The sequence below is a fragment of the Lepisosteus platostomus genome, chromosome 5, assembly GCF_059453375.1.
Source record: "Lepisosteus platostomus isolate fLepPlt1 chromosome 5, fLepPlt1.hap1, whole genome shotgun sequence".
Lineage (NCBI taxonomy): Eukaryota > Metazoa > Chordata > Actinopteri > Semionotiformes > Lepisosteidae > Lepisosteus > Lepisosteus platostomus.
The window spans coordinates 13815367-13836967 of NC_142615.1; the positions used below are offsets into that span (position 1 = coordinate 13815367).

General features: G+C 51.1%; 2 long non-coding RNA genes across 2 annotated transcripts; one reads left to right on the forward strand and one right to left on the reverse strand.

Annotated features, from left to right (window-relative positions):
- Positions 1 to 2230: 2230 nt before the first annotated feature.
- On the reverse strand, positions 2231 to 11114 carry LOC148663773 (uncharacterized). Its single transcript, XR_015936440.1, has 4 exons — positions 11026 to 11114; positions 8686 to 8759; positions 7737 to 7807; positions 2231 to 3220 (listed from the first exon to the last, which is right to left on the reverse strand). It is a non-coding gene; the product is annotated as an uncharacterized LOC148663773 (long non-coding RNA).
- On the forward strand, positions 3218 to 4121 carry LOC148663774 (uncharacterized). The gene is made up of 2 exons (XR_015936445.1): positions 3218 to 3619; positions 3791 to 4121. It is a non-coding gene; the product is annotated as an uncharacterized LOC148663774 (long non-coding RNA).
- Positions 11115 to 21601: the final 10487 nt, after the last annotated feature.

Genomic DNA, 21601 nt, shown 5'->3' on the forward strand with positions numbered 1-21601 from the left:
ACGGCGCCTGTTTACAGTCCTGTGTCCCCGTCACTATACTGGGGCATCAGGACCCACACAGACCGCAGAGTGAGAGCGCCCCCTGCTGGCCCCACTAACACCTCTCCCAGCAGCAACCTCAGTTTTTCCCAGGAGTCTCCCCTCCAGGTACTGACCAGGCTCCCACCTGCTGGGCTCCAGTGGGGAGGGGGCTGCCAGCTGGGAGCTGCAGGGTGAGATGGCTGCTGGGCAAACGAGGGCTAAAGATCTTCCTAGGACACCCTGGACTTCGTGGTCAACTTCCTGCTCTTCAGACGGAGGTGGCTTGAAATCTGTCTCGTTTCAAGGAGTATTGGACACGATGCCCCCCCCTGCTATATCCCCGCCAACTGGTGGCACGTCGACGACGAGGGCTCTCGGCCTCAATCCGTCAACCACAAACTCTCCGGGATGAAAGAGAAGGACAGACTCCGTTCGTTTCAAGGAGGGGGAGGGAAAAAACCAAAAGCTAAACAGATTTTTTTTAAAACCATTTTAATGATGCTTAACAAAAGAACAAAAATTACAATACAGATTAAGTCCAGTCTGGGGACCCTCAGCTTAGGTCCAGTCCAGTCTAGGGCCCCTCAGCTTCGGTCCAGCACAGTCTGGGGCCCCTCAGCTCCGGTCCAGTCTAGTCCAGTCCAGTCCAGATCTTAGCAGGCACAGAACCAGGAAAGGAACCTGGAAAGAATATTGTTATTGCAGGTGTGAGAGACACAGACACAGACACAGACGTCACCATGACATCAAACAGCAAGAGGAGACTCCTCCTTGAATCACAGACATGACCGGGCGGCGCCCCCCTGTCTGCTCACCTGCCCCTCCTCTTCCTCTTCTTGTCCTTCCCGGCAGCCTGCTCCTCCTCTCCCTCGCTCTTCCTCTCCTGAGCTACAGGCTCCGCCACCTCCATCGGCTCGTCTTGATCTTCTGTCTCCACCGACACGCAGCTCAGGGACATCAAAAAGACGCATCGGCGCTTCTGAAGCAGAGACAGGAGAGTCACGTTAAGAGTCGGACTGGACACTCCAGTACATGAACACTGCACTGAGAGAGAGAGGGGTTCATACAGACACACTGACTGGACACTCCAGGACATGAACACTGCACTGAGAGAGAGAGGGGTTCATACAGACACACTGACTGGACACTCCAGTACATGAACACTGCACTGAGAGAGAGAGGGGTTCATACAGACACACTGACTGGACACTCCAGTACATGAACACTGCACTGAGAGAGAGAGGGGTTCATACAAACACACTGACTAGACACTCCAGGACATGAACACTGCACTGAGAGAGAGAGGGGTTCATACAGACACATGACTGGACACTCCAGTACATGAACACTGCACTGAGAGAGAGAGGGGTTCATACACACACACTGACTGGACACTCCAGTACATGAACACTGCACTGAGAGAGAGAGGGGTTCATACAAACACACTGACTAGACACTCCAGGACATGAACACTGCACTGAGAGAGAGAGGGGTTCATACAGACACATGACTGGACACTCCAGTACATGAACACTGCACTGAGAGAGAGAGGGGTTCATACACACACACTGACTGGACACTCCAGTACATGAACACTGCACTGAGAGAGAGAGGGGTTCATACAGACACACTGACTGGACACTCCAGTACATGAACACTGCACTGAGAGAGAGAGGGGTTCATACAGACACACTGACTGGACACTGGACAGGAGTAAAGAGAGGATCAGAGCATTACCCACCTTCTTTTTCTTCTGTCTCACAGGAGGTGGTGATTGGACCTCCTCCAGCTGGAGTCCTTGGAGGGAGAGAGGGGGCAGGAGAGGGACAGCACAGGGAGAGAAAGAGAGAGACAGGTGAGTCAAGTGTCCCAAGAGCACAGAGACTCTGCTGAGATCACACTCGCAGTGAGTGAGCCTGGGTGTAGCCCACTAATACTGACCCACTGGACACCACAGGACAGAGAGGAGGAGGAGGAGAAGAGAGACACACTGCCTGGACACCACAGGACAGAGAGGAGGAGGAGAGAGACACACTGAGGACAGAGAGGAGGAGGAGAGAGACACTGACAGACAGGGCTGAAAGAGAGAGAAACACTGAGACCCAGGGACAGACAAGACGGCGAAACTCCACCACAGACAGGACAGGAGGCAGGGTGGGACCAGCACTGACCTCCTTCCTCTCTCCTGCCGAAGGAGCTGTCTCCACCTCCTTTTCCTCCTGCAAGTCAAGAGACAGGCTGAGAGAGAGACGGGCTGGTGGGACATCGGCGAACAGAGCTGAAGGCAGAGAGCCGGGGAGACAGGTCCAGCTGGGACAACGCAGGACAGACAGAGAGACAGACAGAAAGGAAGGAGAGAGACAAAGATGAAGGCACAGAAAGACAGAAGGCAAAGAGAAAGATTGAGATTGAGGGACAAACAAACCGAGAGAGAGAGAGGAAGGAGAGAGAGAGACAGAGATCGAGGGACAGACAGACTGACAGACAGGGCTGAAAGAGAGAGACAGAGAGGCAGGGACAGACAGACAGCAGGACGAGAGAGAGACAGAGATAGAGAGACAGAGATCGAGGGACAATAATTTGGTTTCGAAATTTATTCTGAAAATATACAATCATTCACTCCTGAAAAATATTGAGTTCAAATTATACATTATGTACAATATTATAATCAACATATGGCTAATCATCAAAAATAAAAAAACTGTACTGGGGGACACAGCTGGCTGTGCTGTTCTGGACAGAACACACTGAGGTCCAGTTTCCACCTCCTGCAGGATCAAACAGCACCCCCACTGGCTCTCCAGTGAACAGAGGGACAGACAGAGAGGCTCCAGGCTGCAGGGTGACAGTGTCTCTGTGAGCTGAAAGACAATCAGGACAGAGGATGATAGAAGAACACACTCTGTCAAGAATATAGAGCCCTCTAGTGACCCTACTGTAGACCTGCTCACCGCCCACAGTGACGATCACACTGTGTAGTTGCCCTGATCAGCTGGAGTGAGGGAGCGGAGTGTCAGAGAGCTGTTCTGCACTGACACTCACTGTTCGTACCTGGGGCCAGGGAGCCCTGCGTTGCTCAGTAAGACTATACGAGACTGGACAGATCCTGCAGGATCAAACAGCACCTCCACTGGACCAGCAGTGTGGAGGGGGAGAGACAGAGAGGCACCAGGCTGCAGGCTGTGGACTTCTGAGTGAGCTGAAAAGGGACAGGTAGAAACATGTTGAATATTTAGTTTTACAACAATACCTTGAGTTTGGACTGCGATCAGCTTCATTTTGTATTTCAGCTGTGAAAATGCAATTTCAAAAATGCACGCCCCAGTCATGTTAGGTTCAAGTTACAGTTGCATCACAACTCAATACATTTGCAATTCACTTCAAATGTTGTTTTTGTTTGATCCAGTCTGTCCTCACCTAAAGGAGATATAGACTCAGTCTTTGGAATTTGTATATATATATATATTTCAGTGATCCCTCAGCCATTCCTTCTGTTTTGTAATTCAATTTCTCTTTTAAAATTCCTTCCCCACTTCTAGGACCTGCAGTTGCTGAACTCCACAATGGCTTCTATTGGAAAGTCTGTGACTGAGACCAAGTAAGTGTTCACTTTTTTATGAAACCATTATTTATTTTGGAGCAATGAGCAATTCTTATATAAATACAATAAAATCATTATGCTCAAACTATGAGAGAGAAAATTAAGGATAATTTAAGAAATCAGTCTTAGCTTGTTTCTATACACAGATGGTATTATTTATTCTCAAAGGAAACCCACGAGGATTCCCCTGGTGTGCAAGATGTGCCTGAATACTTTTGATCAGCTTCCTGCTCACTTGAAGAGGGCATGTATGAAGCACGCCACGGCAGAAGAGATCAGGATGGCCTCTCAACAGGCGAGGAAGGACATGATAAATCACCTGAAGAACATCGTGGATTACAACAGAATAGAGATCGTGTCTGGCGAGGCAAACAGGGCAGTGGTTGTAAGACTGCTGGAGTCCTTGGCATTAGGGACTAAATATACTAAACGTATGATGCTAAAATGTTATTTTCACATATATTAATGTAATAAATGATTGCTTATGCTTTATGCACTACTTCACTGCTTCACTGCTCTATGCTGTCTGGAAATAAATCCTCAGACTGCTTACTGCCCTGGGCATGTACCAATAAATCCGAATGCACATCTGAATCCCATACAGAATCTCTAGTAAAATACGATCATTTGTGAAACAGGCAAATGACTGTCTCAGGGGCCCATTCCTCATTCTCAAGACACATGTATGTAGTACGTACACCATGCATTGAGCAATAGGGACTGAAGACACCACAGGTAAGGTTAGAAGTCATTCTGAGGTGCCACATGTGAGGGATACAGCTAGGCATCTGAAATGCAGGGTTTGAAAGCCCTTTCAGGAGCACTGCATCCTTTGAGACAGACCCGTGCGTGTTAAACAAATGATCATTTCTTTCAGCATTAGGGACTAAATATACTAAACGTATGATGCTAAAATGTTATTTTCACATATATTAATGTAATAAATCATTGCTTATGCTTTAACAACAAATCTAATTAAAATAAAAGCTTAAGTTTTGTATTTATCTTGTACCATAGAACATGATTTTCTTTGTATTTCATGCCCACAAAGTGTCCAAATGTTCTATGATCATTTCTTTCAGCATTAGGGACTAAATATACTAAACATATGATGCTAAAATACTGAAAAAAGGATGTGCTCCATCTCGTCAGTAGATTGGATCCCAAAACTGATTTGGGTCAATATACATTACCTTTGAAGATAAGGTACAATCTACTGTAGGGAACCATCAACGTAGAAAGCATTGGCCTTCCCTGGGGGGCAGGTAGGTGCAAAAGATAAACCTTTATCCTATCTTTATCCTAAGATAAGTGGCCAAGCTCATCATATTGCCATAGTAGACAAAGTTCTATAAAATGTTAAATAACTTTTAAAAAAAGCATTTTGGTCTTTCAGTACTGTACAAGGTGAATTAAACTGTCCCTGGTAATGCAAAGTAATTAGAAGCATCCCAGAAACTTTATCTCTAGAAACATTAGCTGTTTTATATCATGTAATTTAGTGTGATGTTGTCAGAATTCAAGGACATTATCACACACAGAAATTGGTTCAGTTAAATCTAAAAAACACAGCTAAACATGGGTTTAAATGTAAAATAGAAGTCTTACCTCTTGTCAAAAGATTTAATTCAGGAAGTGAACCTCAGATCCTTTTTTGAAAAAAGTAAGTTCAAATGAAAATGATTGTTAAAAACTGGGCTTTCAATAAATGACAAATTTAATCTAATACTGCTCTGATCATGGTAGCAGGAAGGTGTGTTAATTACTCTGTACCTAGGAGTATTTTGATCCCGAGTTCTGAATCCCAAACAGAATCTCTAGTAAAATAGGAGGCACTGGACTATAAATACCCATCCATGTTATAACACACTCACCAAGGGTTTTTTAGTTTAACTCTGAGCTTTGAGAGATTTAATACCTATGGTACCCATATTCATCCTTTATTTAAGGGAAGTACACATCCTAGACACACAGGAAACCCTCTTGCCCCAAGGGAAGACCGATACTTTGGATGGTAATGATTGAACCTGGCTTACAACAGACATCTTTTGAAATGGTAATTCTTTCAGGTGGCTTGGCAAACTTCCTGCCCCAGCTAAGACAGGTACTTTGGATGTTAATGCTTGAGACTAGACATCTTTGGAAATGGTAATTCTTTCCGAGGGCTTGGGAAACTCTATTTCTTTGAATGCACCTGCACTGTTGAATATACTTTAAACCCATGCTTAGCCATGTTTTTAAAATTAAATTATAACGATTTCTGTGTTTGATAATGGTAGCAAAGGCTTACTGGATACGAGTGTCAAGTGTCGACACGAGTGTGAGCAGCGTCGATTCGAGTGTGAACGGTGTCAACACGAGTCCTGTTGCTCAGTACAGTGTCAATACGAGTGTGAACAGTGAGTCCTGTTGGTCAGTACAGTGTCAATACGAGTGTGAACAGTGTCGACACGAGTGTGAACAGTGAGTCCCGCTGATCAAAAAAGTATCAATATAAGTGTGAACGGTGAGTCCTGTTGGTCAGTACAGTGTCAATACGAGTGTGAACAGTGTCGACACGAGTGTGAACAGTGAGTCCCGTTGATCAAAAAAAGTATCAATATAAGTGTGCAAAGGAACAAGTAATAGGTTTATTCCATGCTGAAAAAAAAGAAGAAAGAGAACACAACGTTTCGGCCGTGGAGCCTTCTTCAGGTGTCAGCATGGAATAAACCTATTACTTGTTCCTTTGCAGCCTACGCATGCTGACGCAGATACCCACCTGAACCTCAATATAAGTGTGAACGGTGAGTCCTGTTGTTCAGTATAGTGTCAATACGAGTGTGATAAGTGTCGACATGAGTGTGAACACTGAGTCCTGTTGATCAAAAAAGTATTAATAGAAGTGTGAACGGTGAGTCCTGTTGTTCAGTATAGTGTCAATACGAGTGTGAACAGCGAGTCCTGTTGTTCAGTACAGTGTCAATATGAGTGTGAACAGGGAGTCCTGTTGTTCAGTACAGTGTCAATACGAGTGTGAACAGTGAGTCCGGTTCTGTACAGTGTCAATACGAGTGTGAACAGTGAGTCCGGTTCTGTACAGTGTTAACTCATTGAATTCCCTCTTGCTCTGCACAGTGTTAACGGGTGAGAACACGTGTTTTATTCTTTGCAGAATTAACACAGACAGATACTGCTGTTGAATACTCCACAGTCAGCAAACCCCGAGCCGCACAAAGTGAGGATCTTTTACTTCTATCTATTAAACTAGCAGAAATAAAACATCATGATAACTTCTTGCTGCTCTGTCCAGTTTTAACACAAGTGTGAACATTTGTAATAATAGTGAGTCCTGCTGTTGTGTACAGCGTGAATACAAGCGTGAACAGTGAATCATGTCGTCTGAACAGTGTCAATACACGTGTGAACAGTGAGCCCTGTTGTTCAGTATGGTGTTAATGTAAGTCTTATCCTGTATAGTATAAGTTAACATAAGTATTGACCCGTATCCTGTTCTCTACAGACATCACACTACCAAACAGTGATGTGGAGTACGCCACCGTCAACAAACCGAGAGCAGCACAAAGTGAGGACTTTTTTAACTCTCTACCACAGTATAAAACCCACAGGAGTAATGAGAATGACACTAAAAACAACAACACTGATAGTGAACAAGAGATTTTGAACAATACACATTCTAGTCAGATTTAAATACCCACAGACCTGACCGTTGGAAGTAGTAAAAAAATGCAAATTATTTTTTTTCTGCGTGCAGGTTTTCTAAGAATTGAAGAAAGGTTAAAAACGAGAGAACGCCATTCGGTTTTTCAAGCCTGTCTGGTAGTTAGTGATTAATTGGACCCATGATTTAATCCACCTGTATCTGGAGAGAAGCCAGGGTATCGGCATCAACAACAAGGCTGGGCAGCTTGTTCCCCATCCGCCTCTGTGTAAAGACGCGACACCCATTCTTGGTTTTATTTTCACCTTTCACTATACGTGAAGAATTCCAAAAGGTGCACAAATGCTCAGGAGCTATTCTGTGGTTCAGCGATGTCTCTGGAGCCTTTTTTCACAGTGTGCGACTTCCCTGTGTGTCTCCCCGAATACAGGGTCTGACTGAAGGGGCACTGACCTGCAGGAATGGGAGGAGACCGAGCTGAGACGGTTCTGCCACGTCAGCGAAACTCTGGACCCCGACTTCATCTGCCAAAGAAACAGCAGCGTCAATTAACTCAGCCAGTGAGTTCAGCGAGATGGGACACATCTCTTTATGAATAGATGTGTCCCATCTCTTCATAACCCATCTCCTATCAATCCTACTGTGTTTCATTTACTCTTCCTCACTCTGTCTCCTGTCCGGTTGTCTGCACTTAAAACTGAGGTATTTCCTGCGATCTCCTCTCTCTCGCTGTGTCTCCTGTCCTGTGGGTTTGTTACTGAGGGATTCTCTGTGATCTCCTCTCTCTCGCTGTGTCTCCTGTCCTGTGTGTTTGTTACTGAGGGATTCTCTGTGATCTCCTCTCTCTCTCACTGTGTCTCCTGTCCTGTGTGTTAGTTTGTTTGTTACTGAGGTATTTCCTGTGATCTCCTCTCTCTCACTGTGTCTCCTGTTCTTCAGTGTTTTAATCCTCTTAAATAATTTAGCTCATTCCTCTCTCACTCACTGCGACTCCTATCCATTCTGTGTTACGTTCCTCTGACTTGCCTCTTGCATCAGCGCTAGCAATATCATGCATCTATTTAATTTAAAATTATTGATCTGTCACCTTGATAGTTCGATCTCGGCTACAGTTAGCATAGATGGCACAATTAAAAGGACGATGAGCTCAACATCTGTGCGTGTCTAATTAACTGAACCGTACAGAACATCCTGCCTCAGCTAGTCTCTCGCTGGCGGGGTCGCCCATCAACGAGACCACGTCTCCAGGAAATTCTGCGGACTGGACACTGCGGGAGGGTGGGGCTGTGTTTCCACACGAACGCCGGAAACCACTCAGGATCTCCAGGATCTCAGCATTGCAACTGTATAATATCAAACGCCCAGACACCCTGAGGTGAGGCCGACCAGTCTGAAGTATTACCTGTAAACACCAGGCACACTTGAACCTGACTTCATCGTCCACTTAGCGCAGAGGTGGGGTGAACAGTCAGTTTTCTGGGGAGAAAAAAAACAACACCAGGAATTTAGCATACTGAAAGGATCATGGAGTGATGATCTGGCTGAACCCGCTTGGCTGAGGGCTCCTGGCCAGAAGACGAGGAGGCTGGGACCCCCCCTGCTAAGCGAGGAGGAGTGACCAGGGGGGGCAGCTACACAGGTGGAGACGGGGTGAGAGAGGGACGCGAGGGTGAGAGGGGGATCACGTGCAGTATTGACAGTGTTTCAGGAGAGGAGTCAGGAGTGATTGCTAAAATATCGACAGCCGAGTCTGACCGAACTAGGGTGTGGCCATCCCTCTCGAACTTTCATCACAAACTCCTGTCTTCCTGCGGTATCTCTGAGGAAGCTACCATTTTTCATTGGCTAATAAGAGGTGGAGGAGGTGTTAGTGGGACAGCAGGGGGGCGCTCACCCTGCGGTCTGATACCCCAGTATAGTGACGGGGGACACTATACTGTAAACAGGCGCCGTCCTTCGGATGAGACGTAAAACCGAGGTCCTGACTCTCTGTGGTCATTAACAATCCCGGGGTGTTTCTCGAAAAGAGTAGGGGTGTAACCCAGGCGTCCTGGCCAAATTTCCCATTGGCCCTTACCAATCATGGCCTCCTAATAACCCCCCTCTCTTAACTGGCTCCATCCCTCTGCTCTCCTCCCCACTGAGAGCTGCTGTGTGGGGAGCGTTCTGGCGCACTATGGCTGCCGTCACATCATCCAGGTGGGGGCTGTACAATGGTGGTGATAGTGGGATTCCCCATTCCCTGTGCAGCGCTTTGAGTGGAGTGTCCAGAAAAGCGCTATATAAGTGTAAGCAATTATTAATAAGGCCCCTCAGTAGTTGAGATCTCTGTTATACCCATCTAGAAACATGCAATCAGCATGTTATTGATGAAGCAATAGTCACAACATTATTCCACACCTCTAACCCTGCACTAAGGGGCGTGCTTCAGGCTCGGGCCAGGGTGACAGGCGGGTTATGATGACAGTCATGCTTTCTACACCTTATACTGAGCTCAGAAATGGACCGAGCGGACATCTCACGAGCAGATCCCTCCGCGTATAAGAAAGGCAACTTGTCTCGGCAAAAATACCACGGATTCACATCCGAAATATGACATAAAGACAAAATCCCCACACTTGGAATGCAAACGTACCCTAAAAAGGAAACACGGTTTTAAAACCAACTTGATTTTCCCCTGGAGAAACCTTTTTATGGACACATATCGCATCTATTACACATGTATAGCTAAATATAAAGATAAAACTTGATATAAGAAGTCATGACATATCACACATGACAAAGTCTGGTCCAGAATAAACAGTTTACACTGACCCACCTTTATTTACCCTGGTCACTCACTTCTATTAACTGTTTTAATAAGGGTAACAAATGAATATTTGTTTCAATTTGGGATCTACACCTGAGAGCCCTGAAATGTTGGTCAGAGGGCAGAAGCTGATATTCAGACGTGAGAATATATTTAAAAAAGGGATCTGATGTTGTTTTTCACCTGTCTAATCAAAGCTTGTTCAAAAATTATCTGATTATAGGACACACGAGTTTATAATCATACTCATTCCACTTTTTAACCCCGTATATATGCACAATATGAAACGTATATACACTAAATCTCACGTGTGACTCCCATAATATACATTTCTTTACGAAAATTAGGAACACTTATTACAATTATCAACCCCCCATGACGAGGCAATATTTCATACCTTTGTTTCTTTGTGGGTTCAAAGTTCTGTCCTGTCGTTTCACACGTAATGTTTTGGTAGTTATCTCAATTTTCCTTTGCAATTATCTCCAAGATCATCATCAACTTTTTGTAAAACGCTATGCACAACTGATATTTAAAGAAAGTCCTGTATCAAAACGTCTTCGTAGGGAAAGACAACTTTTTTTTCCTTACGTTAGTTGCTACACGCTTACTCATAAAATCCATTCACCGCCTTTAAAAAAAAAGTTTCGTTTTTTATTGTGTTTCACTGACATTTCTGTCACAATTCTGAGGGACCCCAAATAAAATTCACTTGCCGGTATAAAGACGCCGGCGAGGTTAAGACAGGTATCGAGCCACCTGCGTATCTAACGGACGTTTAAAATAAAAAAATGGCGTGTAATGTTGCGAAGGGCTACTGTTTTTTTATAGTTTGTCGATTGTAAGGGACGTGGACCGCGAAAGAAATACTGGTCGGGGTGGGAAAAGGTTATTTGATGGTTTATTGTACCGCAACGGTCACAATTGACTCACCAGCAAAGATGGCGCCGAGGCCACATCGACTCCCTCCCGCCCTGCCTCGCACCGAAGCTCGAGCTGCGGAGCGCGACGCCGAACCGCCAGTCCGCGGGCGCGGGCGCCGGACATAGACGTCATAACCCCTTCCGAGGCGCAGGAATTATAGATCACTGTAGTTTCTTCTGGACCCGGGTTAGGGACAGTGTGCCCTCCGTGAGAGTCTTCTGAGGAAGACAGTGTCTCATGGGTGTCCAGGCTGGGTACCATCTGTCCATCACAGGACACACAGACACACACACTCACACACCATGGACAGGACACCAGTCCATCACAGGACACACACACACTCACTCACACACCCTGGACAGGACACCAGTCCATCACAGGACACACACACACACACCCTGGACAGGACACCAGTCCCTCACAGGACACACACACACAACCTGGATAGGACACTAGTCCCTCACAGGACACACAGACACACACACTCACACACCCTGGACAGGACACCAGTCCATCACAGGACACACACACACAACCTGGATAGGACACTAGTCCCTCACAGGACACACAGACACACACACTCACACACCCTGGACAGGACACCAGTCCATCACAGGACACACAGACACTCACTCACACACCCTGGGCAGGACACCAGTCCATCACAGGACACACACACACTCACTCACACACCCTGGACAGGGCAGCAGTCCATCACAGGACACACAGACACACTCACTCACACACCCTGGACAGGGCAGCAGTCCATCACAGGACACACACACACTCACTCACACACCCTGGACAGGAGAGCAGTCCATCACAGGACACACACACACACTCACACACCCTGGACAGGACACCAGCCCATCACAGGACACACACACACTCACACACCCTGGACAGGACACTAGTCCATCACAGGACACACACACACCAGGTCCAGTTTTCCCAGAAGCCAATTAGCCCAAAAGCCTGTGTTTGGACCCGGAGAACACAGGTAGACCATGCAGACTCCACACAGACAGTCCCCCCCCCGGGTCCAGACCCGAGCCCGGAGCCCCCCCGCGCTGAACCCCTCCGTACAGACGGCCGCACACAGCTCCGTTGTTCCCGATTCCCGAGGTGATCTGTTAAAAGAAGCCGGTGTGTTGCCTCCAGGTGAGGCCTGCGGCCCGACGCCGGTGGTGGCGGTGCTGGCGGCGGCAGAGAACGCGGCGCCGGTGCCGACGACGAGCGGGGTGCCCCCCCCCCCCCGTGAGCCCCTCGACGTCGGGGCCGCGGCCCGCCCCAACGACAGCGCCCCCCGATCCGGCAGGCGGCCGGTCTCCCGCAGGGAGAAGACGATGAAGCAGCTGGGGAAAGTGTCTTCCGTCCGAGGTAGGAGCAGCAGGGCTGGGCGTCTTGTTGGAGCGAAGTCCCCCTCCAGATAACCCATGAACCCCGTCTCTACTGTCACTCCAGTCAGGACAGGAGGCTCTACTGTACACAGAAGGGGGTGGGGGTGGGGAACAAGCCGCCCAGCCCTGTGGTTGAAGCCGATACCCTGGCTTCTCTCCAGACACAGCTGGCTGAGCTCCTCCAGTCAGGACAGGAGGCTCTACTGTACACAGAGGGTGGTGGAGGTGGGGAACAAGCCCAAGCCGCCCAGCCCTGTGGTTGAAGCCGATACCCCGGCTTCTCTCCAGACACAGCTGGGTGAGCTCCTCCAGTCAGGACAGGGGGCTCTACTGTACACAGAGGGTGGCGGGGGTGTGGAACAACTCCTTTGTTCGGGGCCTTGGGGCATTCTTGTTGTGAAAGGCGCTATATAAAACAAACTCAATTGAAATTGAATCTTACAGGTTTGGGTTTTTCGGAGATCTTGTCAGAGATCTTGTCTGACATGCCCGTTTCAAAAACGTAACGATAGTCCTCACGCCCGAGCGCCGCCGGTCTGTGACGTAACGTATCCTTACACAACCATGACGGTTTCATCATGGACACCACGAAAGCCCGAAATGTGGTCGACGTTTTAATTTGGCAACGCCACGATGGATCCCAGTTTTTTTTTTTATTTTGGAGGCCAAAGAGGACAAAAAAGGAAACGTCCGGAGTGGATCGATGGTCATCTCTGCAGTTGTTCTGATGTTCTGGAAAAAAACAAACAAAAAAAAACGGCTCGCTTGCCCGGTCGTGTAGTGTTTCCACACCCCACGCAAATCAGCTTCTCTTCGCCCCCGGGGGCTCGTCGCCCGCCGCACCCCTCTCACGTGATAGGGGCTTCCCCCGGCTGTGACGTACTTACCCTACCCGCTTCGGCCAACGTCATACCGAAGGTCGCGCTTCGGGCCGCGGCGATGTTGACGGACTGTCTTGTAGCTGATAAGGGTTTAAATTTCGACTTAAGGAGTTGGCCATCGTTATATTTCGCGAGGTATAATACGGGGGGAAAAATAACATTTATATTTATCAACCTACTAGTAATACTGGGTGGATGTCACGTTCCCCAAAGTTCAGTGCCTCTCTCTAATAAAGTAGAAACGCGACATTAAACTCCGTTCGAAACGGGAGAAATCACCAGGACACGATACAACTGACGTCCGGAAAAGAAAGAAAAAAAGAACTCCTATTCCCATTTGGATTAAGGGAGCCTGTACCTTCACGAGTCCGGGTTGTGAAAACTTCTTATATTAATAATTAATAAGTCTGGACTCTCCACTCAGAGCTCCTCCCAGGTCAGGGGGATCCCCTCCAGTCCCCCCAGTGTGCAGCCCCCACCTGGATGATGCTCCAGTCCGCTCAGCACACAGCAGCTCTCAGTGGGGAGGAGAGCAGAGGGATGGAGCCAGTTCAGAGAGGGGGGGTGATAAGGAGGCCATGATGGGTCAAGACCAGGGGGGGAATCAGGCCAGGACACTGGGGTAACACCCCTACTCTTCTCCAGAGACACCCCGGGATTGTTAATGAGCACAGAGAGTCAGGACCTCGGTTTGACGTCTCATCCGAAGGACAGCGCCTGTTTACAGTCCAGTGTCCCCCCTCACTATACTGGGGCATCAGGACCCACACAGACCGCAGGGTGAGAGCGCCCCCTGCTGGCCCCACTCACACCTCTCCCAGCAGCAATCTTAGGGGGGGGGAGGGAAAAAACCAAAAGCTAAACAGATATTTTTTTAAAAAAATTTATTGATGCTTAACAAAAGGTCATCAGTCCAGTCTGGGACCCCTCAGCTTCAGTCCAGTGCAGTCTGGGGTCCCTCAGCTTCAGTCCAGACTGGGGTCCCTCAGCATCGGTCCAGCACAGACTGGGGTCCCTCAGCTTCGGTCCAGACTGGGGTCCCTAAGCTTCGGTCCAGCACAGTCTGGGGTCCCTCAGCTTCGGTACAGCACAGCCTGAGGTCCCTCAGCTTTGGTCCAGTCCAGTCTGGGGCCTCTCAGCTCCAGTCTAGTGCAGTCTGGGGCCCCTCAGCTCCAGTCCAGTCCAGTCTGGTGTCCCTCAGCTCCAGTGCAGTCCAGTCTGCAGTCCCTCAGCTTCAGACCAGCACAGTCTGGGGTCTCTCAGCTTCAGTCCAGCACAGACTGGGGTCCCTCAGCTTCGGTCCAGCACAGACTGGGGTCCCTCAGCTTCGGTCCAGCACAGTCTGGGGTCCCTCAGCTTCAGTCCAGACTGGGGTCCCTTAGCTTCGGTCCAGCACAGTCTGGTGTCCCTCAGCTCCAGTCCAGTCTAGTGCCTCTCAGCTCCGGTCCAGTCCAGTCTGGTGTCCCTCAGCTCCAGTCCAGTCTAGTGCCTCTCAGCTCCAGTCCAGTCCAGTCCAGTCCAGATCTTAGCAGGCACAGAACCAGGAAAGGAACCTGGAAAGAATATTGTTATTGCAGGTGTGAGGGACATAGACACAGACGTCACCATGACATCAAACAGCAAGAGGAGACTCCTCCTTGAATCACAGACATGACCGGGCGGCACCCCCCTGTCTGCTCACCTGCCCCTCCTCTTCCTCTTCTTGTCCTTCCCGGCAGCCTGCTCCTCCTCTCCCTCGCTCTTCCTCTCCTGAGCTACGGTCTCCGCCACCTCCATCGGCTCGTCCTGATCTTCTATCTCCACCGACACGCAGCTCAGGGACATCAAAAAGACGCATCGGCGCTTCTGAAGCAGAGACAGGAGAGTCACGTTAAGAGTCGGACTGGACACTCCAGTACATGAACACTGCACTGAGAGAGAGAGGGGTTCATACAGACACACTGACTGGACACTCCAGTACATGAACACTGCACTGAGAGAGAGAGGGGTTCATACAGACACACTGACTGGACACTCCAGTACATGAACACTGCACTGAGAGAGAGAGGGGTTCATACAGACACACTGACTGGACACTCCAGTACATGAACACTGCACTGAGAGAGAGAGGGGTTCATACAGACACACTGACTGGACACTCCAGTACATGAACACTACACTGAGAGAGAGAGGGGTTCATACACACACACTGACTGGACACTGGACAGGAGTAAAGAGAGGATCAGAGCATTACCCACCTTCTTTTTCTTCTGTCTCACAGGAGGTGGTGATTGGACCTCCTCCAGCTGGAGTCCAAAGAGGGAGAGAGGGGGCAGGAGAGGGACAGCACAGGGAGAGAAAGAGAGAGACAGGTGAGTCAAGTGTCCCAAGAGCACAGAGACTCTGCTGAGATCACACTCGCAGTGAGTGAGCCTGGGTGTAGCCCACTAATACGGACCCACTGGAAACCACAGGACAGAGAGGAGGAGAGAGACACACTGAGGACAGAGAGGAGGAGGAGAGAGACACTGACAGACAGGGCTGAAAAAGAGAGAGACAGAGAGGCAGGGACAGGCAGACAGCAGGACGAGAGAGACACTGACAGACAGGGCTGAAAGAGAGAGAGACACTGAGACCCAGGGACAGACAAGACGGCAAAACTCCACCACAGACAGGACAGGGGGCAGGGTGGGACCAGCACTGACCTCCTTCCTCTCTCCTGCCGGAAGAGCTGTCTCCACCTCCTCTTCATCCTGCAAGTCAAGAGACAGGCTGAGAGAGAGAGACGGGCTGGCGGGACATCGGCGAACAGAGCTGAAGTCAGAGAGCAGAGGAGACAGGCCCAGCTGGGACAACGCAGGACAGACAGAGAGACAGACAGGGAGACACACGGAGAGACACAGGGAGAGAGACCCAGCTGGGACAATGCAGGACATACAGAGAGCAGGGAGACACACGGAGAGAGAGAGGAGGGAGGGAGACCTAGCTGGGACAACGCAGGACAGACAGAGAGACAGGCAGGGAGACACACGGAGAGACACAGGGAGAGAGACCTGGCTGGGACAACGCAGGACAGACAGAGAGCAGGGAGACACACGGAGAGACACAGGGAGAGAGGCCCAGCTGGGACAACGCAGGACAGACAGAGAGCAGGGAGACACACGGAGAGACACAGGGAGAGAGACCCAGCTGGGACAACGCAGGACAGACAGAGAGCAGGGAGACACACGGAGAGAGAGAGGAGGGAGGGAGACCTAGCTGGGACAACGCAGGACAGACAGAGAGACAGGCAGGGAGACACACGGAGAGACACAGGGAGAGAGACCCGGCTGGGACAACGCAGGACAGACAGAGAGCAGGGGGACACACGGAGAGACACAGGGAGACAGACCCAGCTGGGACAACGCAGGACAGACAGAGAGCAGGGAGACATGGAAAGACACAGGGAGAGAGACAGGGAGAGAGGGACAGACACAGAGAAAAAGAGAGACTCAGACAGAAGGACAGAAAGACAGAAAGAGAGAAGTACAGATGGACAAAAAGACAGAGAAAAGGACAGAAAGACAGAAAAGGACAGAAAGACAGATGGACAGAAGGACAGATGGACAGAGAAAAGGATAGATAGAGTGATGGATAGAAAGACAGAAAAAGACAGAAAGACAGAAAAGGACAGAAAGACAGATGGACACAGAAAAGAACAGAAAGACAGAAGGACAGAGAAAAGGACAGAAGGACAGGACAGAGAAAAGGACAGATGGAAAGAAGGATAGATGGACAGACGGACAGATGGACGGACAGACAGACAGACAGACAGACGGACAGACTCTGCCCCACTTGCCTCGTCAGACATCTCCGCCTCTCTCCTTGCCCTCCGCACCGGGGAGCCCCAGGCGGGGCCTGGCGGGGCCGGGCGGGCGATGGGGGGCAGGACGGGCGGGGGCAGGGGCAGGGGCACCGCCCCGGGCAGCAGGGGGGGCTCGAGGGGCATGGCGGCGAGGAAGGGGGGGCGGCGGGGCGGGGCGGTCAGGGGCCTGAGGGGGCCGGAGGGGGGGGCCGGGGGCGGGGAGCGGAGGGGGCTCTCGGGCGAGGAGGGGGGGGACACCGAGCGGAACGAGCCGGGCGACCCCGGGAGCTCCAGCTGCAGCTCGGCCGCCCTCTCCAGCTTCTGGACGAGCTCGGGGAGACACGAAGACACCACAGGATTCTGTCCAGCGGGGAGAGGGGGAGACACAACGCAGGGGGGATGAGGAGCACAGACTACGCCTGGACAGGTGAGTGTGTACACTGTGTCCAGTGAGAGTGTGGACAGGTGAGTGTGTACAGTGTGTCCAGTGAGAGTGTGGACAGGTGAGTGTGTCCAGTGTGTCCAGTAAGAGTCCGGACAGGCGAGTGTGTCCAGTGTGTCCAGTAAGAGTGTGGACAGGTGTGTCCAACAGTAAGAAGCTGTCTTACCCTGTAACCCAGCTCAGGGGTGTTAGGGGGTGCTCTGTCTCCTCCCCAGATCTCACCTTCAGGTCGTGTGAAATGCCGGACCACTAGGAGACGCTGGAAACGAGGACACAAGACAAAGGTCAGGTCCACAGAGCTCACTCAATCACTACAACAAGCAGAGACCTCTCAGCCATCAGGACTGTGGGGGTCAGAGTGGGGAGCTGTAGGGTATCGGGAGTTTAGGGGTCAGTGTGGGGAGCTGTAGGGTATCGGGAGTTTAGGGGTCAGTGTGGGGAGCTGTAGGGTATCGGGAGTTTAGGGGTCAGTGTGGGGAGCTGTAGGGTAGATGTGGGGCACCGGGCCCACCACAGGGCGGCCGGTCCAGTCTCGCGGAAGGCGACCAGGTGAGACTTACGGAAAAGCACCGGGACTTGGGCCGGGACCTCTCCCGCTGCCAGTCCGGGTTCGGCCTGACCGGTGTGACCTGTGAAGACGCCAAACAGCCCATCTCCGAGACAGCTCTGACCACATAGCCCAGCCCAGTCGTGTCGCGACTAGGGGCCTTGGGCAGTCTCTACAGTGTTTCCAGTGAGAGTGTTGACAGGTGAGTGTTTACAGTGTGTCCAGTGAGAGTGTGGACAGGTGAGTGTGTACAGTGTGTCCAGTGAGAGTCTGGACAGGTGAGTGTGTCCAGTGTGTCCAGTAAGAGTGTGGACAGGTGAGTGTGTACAGTGTGTCCAGTGAGAGTCTGGACAGGTGAGTGTGTACAGTGTGTCCAGTAAGAGTCTGGGACGTTCAGAGGCAATCTGTGCTCTCAGAAGGCTATAATGGACCTGCGACCCTGTCTCTTGAGCCGAGGCGTGTCCTCAGTCAAGATCACCACTGGAAGTGTCTCTCCTCGTCTGGAGGTGTTACCGTGAGACCTGGTCTGTCAAGCGCTTTGCGCTGCTATGTGTGTGAAAGGTGCTCTATCAGTGAAGTTTATTATTATTATTATTATAATACAGCGAGCTCTGCTGGGGGCGGAGAGGCCAGTCGGAGGAGGGCTGGACGCTGGACGCTGGACGGCGGGCGGGAGGGGTGGACTTACGACGCCTCGCCGGGCTCGGGTCCTGCTGCGACCGCGCACGGCCGTGCGGCATCTCTGTCGGTCCATCGTCCTGCCGAGACAACCAGAGTCACAGAGCGGAGGGGAGGGGGCGGAGCCACACAGCTGGGCGGCTTGTTCCCCACCCCCGCCCCCCTCTGTGTACAGAAGAGCCTCCTGTCCTAACTGGAGGACCTCACCCAGCTGTGTCTGGAGAGAAGCCGGGGTATCAGCTTTGTTCCACACCCCCGCCACTCTTTGTGTACAGTAGAGCCTCCTGTCCTGACTGGAGGAGCTCACACAGCTGTGGCTGGAGAGAAGCCAAGGTATCGGCTTCAACCACAGGGCTGGGCAGCTTGTTCCCCACCCCCGCCACCCTCTGTGTACAGAAGAGCCTCCTGTCCTGACTGGAGGAGCTCACCCAGCTGTGTCTGGAGAGAAGCCAGGGTATCGGCTTTGTTCCCCACCCCCACCACCCTCTGTGTACAGTAGAGCCTCCTGTCCTGACTGGAGGAGCTCACCCAGCTGTGTCTGGAGAGGAGCCAGGGTATCGGCTTTGTTCCCCACCCCCACCCCCCTCTGTGTACAGTAGAGCCACCTGTCTTGACTGGAGGAGCTCACCCAGCTGTGTCTGGAGAGGAGCCAGGGTATCGGCTTCAACCACACGGACTGGGCGGCCTGTTCCCCACCCCCACCACCCTCTGTGTAGAGGTGCACCTCCTCTCAATATCTTTTTAAAGCACGATCACACCCATAAGAGTGGAGTAACGGTAAAAAAAAAACAACTTATTTCTCCACTTACTTTGTTAGTTCTTGCCAGCGGCGCTTTTGACTGACTTACCGATTTCACGGGGATACTGAAGACCGATTCTGTTTATTAAGCGCTATATAGTTCTTTCCTCCTCTTCTCTCTTCACTCCTCTGAGCTCACGGGGCTCCGGCGCCGCCCCCCGCTAGAATCCGCCGCTCTGTGACGTCAGGCGGCTCATTGTGACGCCCCCGTGACGTCAGCCCCCGACGCGCTCACGGCTCGGCCGCGAAACAAAAATGGCCGCCATTTTTCACGGTTGTTTTTTTTGGGGGGGCGGACATTTTATTTTTCCAACTCTCGGCGGCCAGCCGGGTGTCCCTGTACGACCCCGGTAGTCGCCACCTCGGACAGGCAGGGGAAACGGGTCCAGCTGTTTCCGGCCCAAGGGTGACAAAAGCTGCACTTGAATTTAAAGACAAAATCACGTCGAGGGCGCATTCAGCACCCCCACGTCCAACACGGGTTTCCGTGGGGTGGGGTTCAGTGAAAGTAGCACCCCCCCCGACCCCCAAGTCGAAGAAAGACCAACCTCCACCCCCCTCTAGCGCCCAAGGGCGGACATTTCGGGCCACGCCACGTCCAAAAAACACGGGTCCCCCCCGTCCTGCGGGGAAAAGAGACGCCATTTTCTTTTCCGAGCGCTGCGTGGGACCTCACGACCCCCCCCCAAAAAAAACGGGCTTCGGTAGACGAGGAAACCCAGGCACGTCGACCTCTCTACAACACCACCCGGCCGTTTCTGTTTCAGACCGTGGGAAAAAAAATAAATAAATAAAATGTCGCCCCTCACCGACCGCCGCGCAAAAAAACACAACTTCACGCTACAGAAACGGCCTGTGTATGTGTGTGGGGGGGGACACGGGAAAAAAATAAAACCTGCGTGTTTTCGGCAGAGTAAGCTCAGCGGGGAAACTCCCTGAATCTCGGGGTTGCTTCTTGAACCCCGAAAACGACCTTTTTTCTCTCTCTCGTTTTCTTGGTGTCTGGGACGTTCACGAACTCCGCAGCGTCGGTGCGATTCCCAGCGGGACTTGAACATAACCCCCCCCCGTGGGGCCACAGCGCCCCCGTGTGGCCGAGAGGACCACCACCCGCAGGGCTGAGCTTTTACTGCCGTGTCCCGCTTTCACTCTGGCGATGAAGGAGGGAATCAAGGAGGAGAATTAATATTGTGATCCACCAGTCCATCACAGGACACACACACACCCTGGACAGGACACCACTCCTTCACAGGATACCAGTCCATCACAGGACACACACACACCCTGGACAGGACACCAGTCCATCACAGGACACACACACACCCTGGACAGGACACCAGTCCATCACAGGACACACACACACACCCTGGACAGGACACCAGTCCTTCACAGGATACCAGTCCATCACAGTACACACACACCCTGGACAGGACACCAGTCCTTCACAGGATACCAGTCCATCACAGGAGACACACACCCTGGACAGAACACCAGTCCATCAAAGGACACACACACCCTAGACAGAACACCAGTCCATCAAAGGACACACATACAAACCCTGGACAGGACAGCAGTCCATCACAGGACACACACACACTCACACACCCTGGACAGGACACCAGTCCATCACAGGACACACACACTCACACATCCTGGACAGGACACCAGTCCATCACAGGACACACACACCCTGGATAGAACACCAGTCCATCACAGGACACACACACCCTGGACAGGACACCAGTCCATCAAAGGACACACATACAAACACTGGACAGGACAGCAGTCCATCACAGGACACACACACTCACACACCCTGGACAGGACACCAGTCCATCACAGGACACACACACACTCAAACACCCTGGACAGGACACCAGTCCAGCACAGGACACACACACTCTGGATAGAACACCAGTCCATCACAGGACACACACACACTCACACACCCTGGACAGGACACCAGTCCATCATAGGATGTTCAGTGCCTCTCTCTAATAAAGTAGAAACGCGAC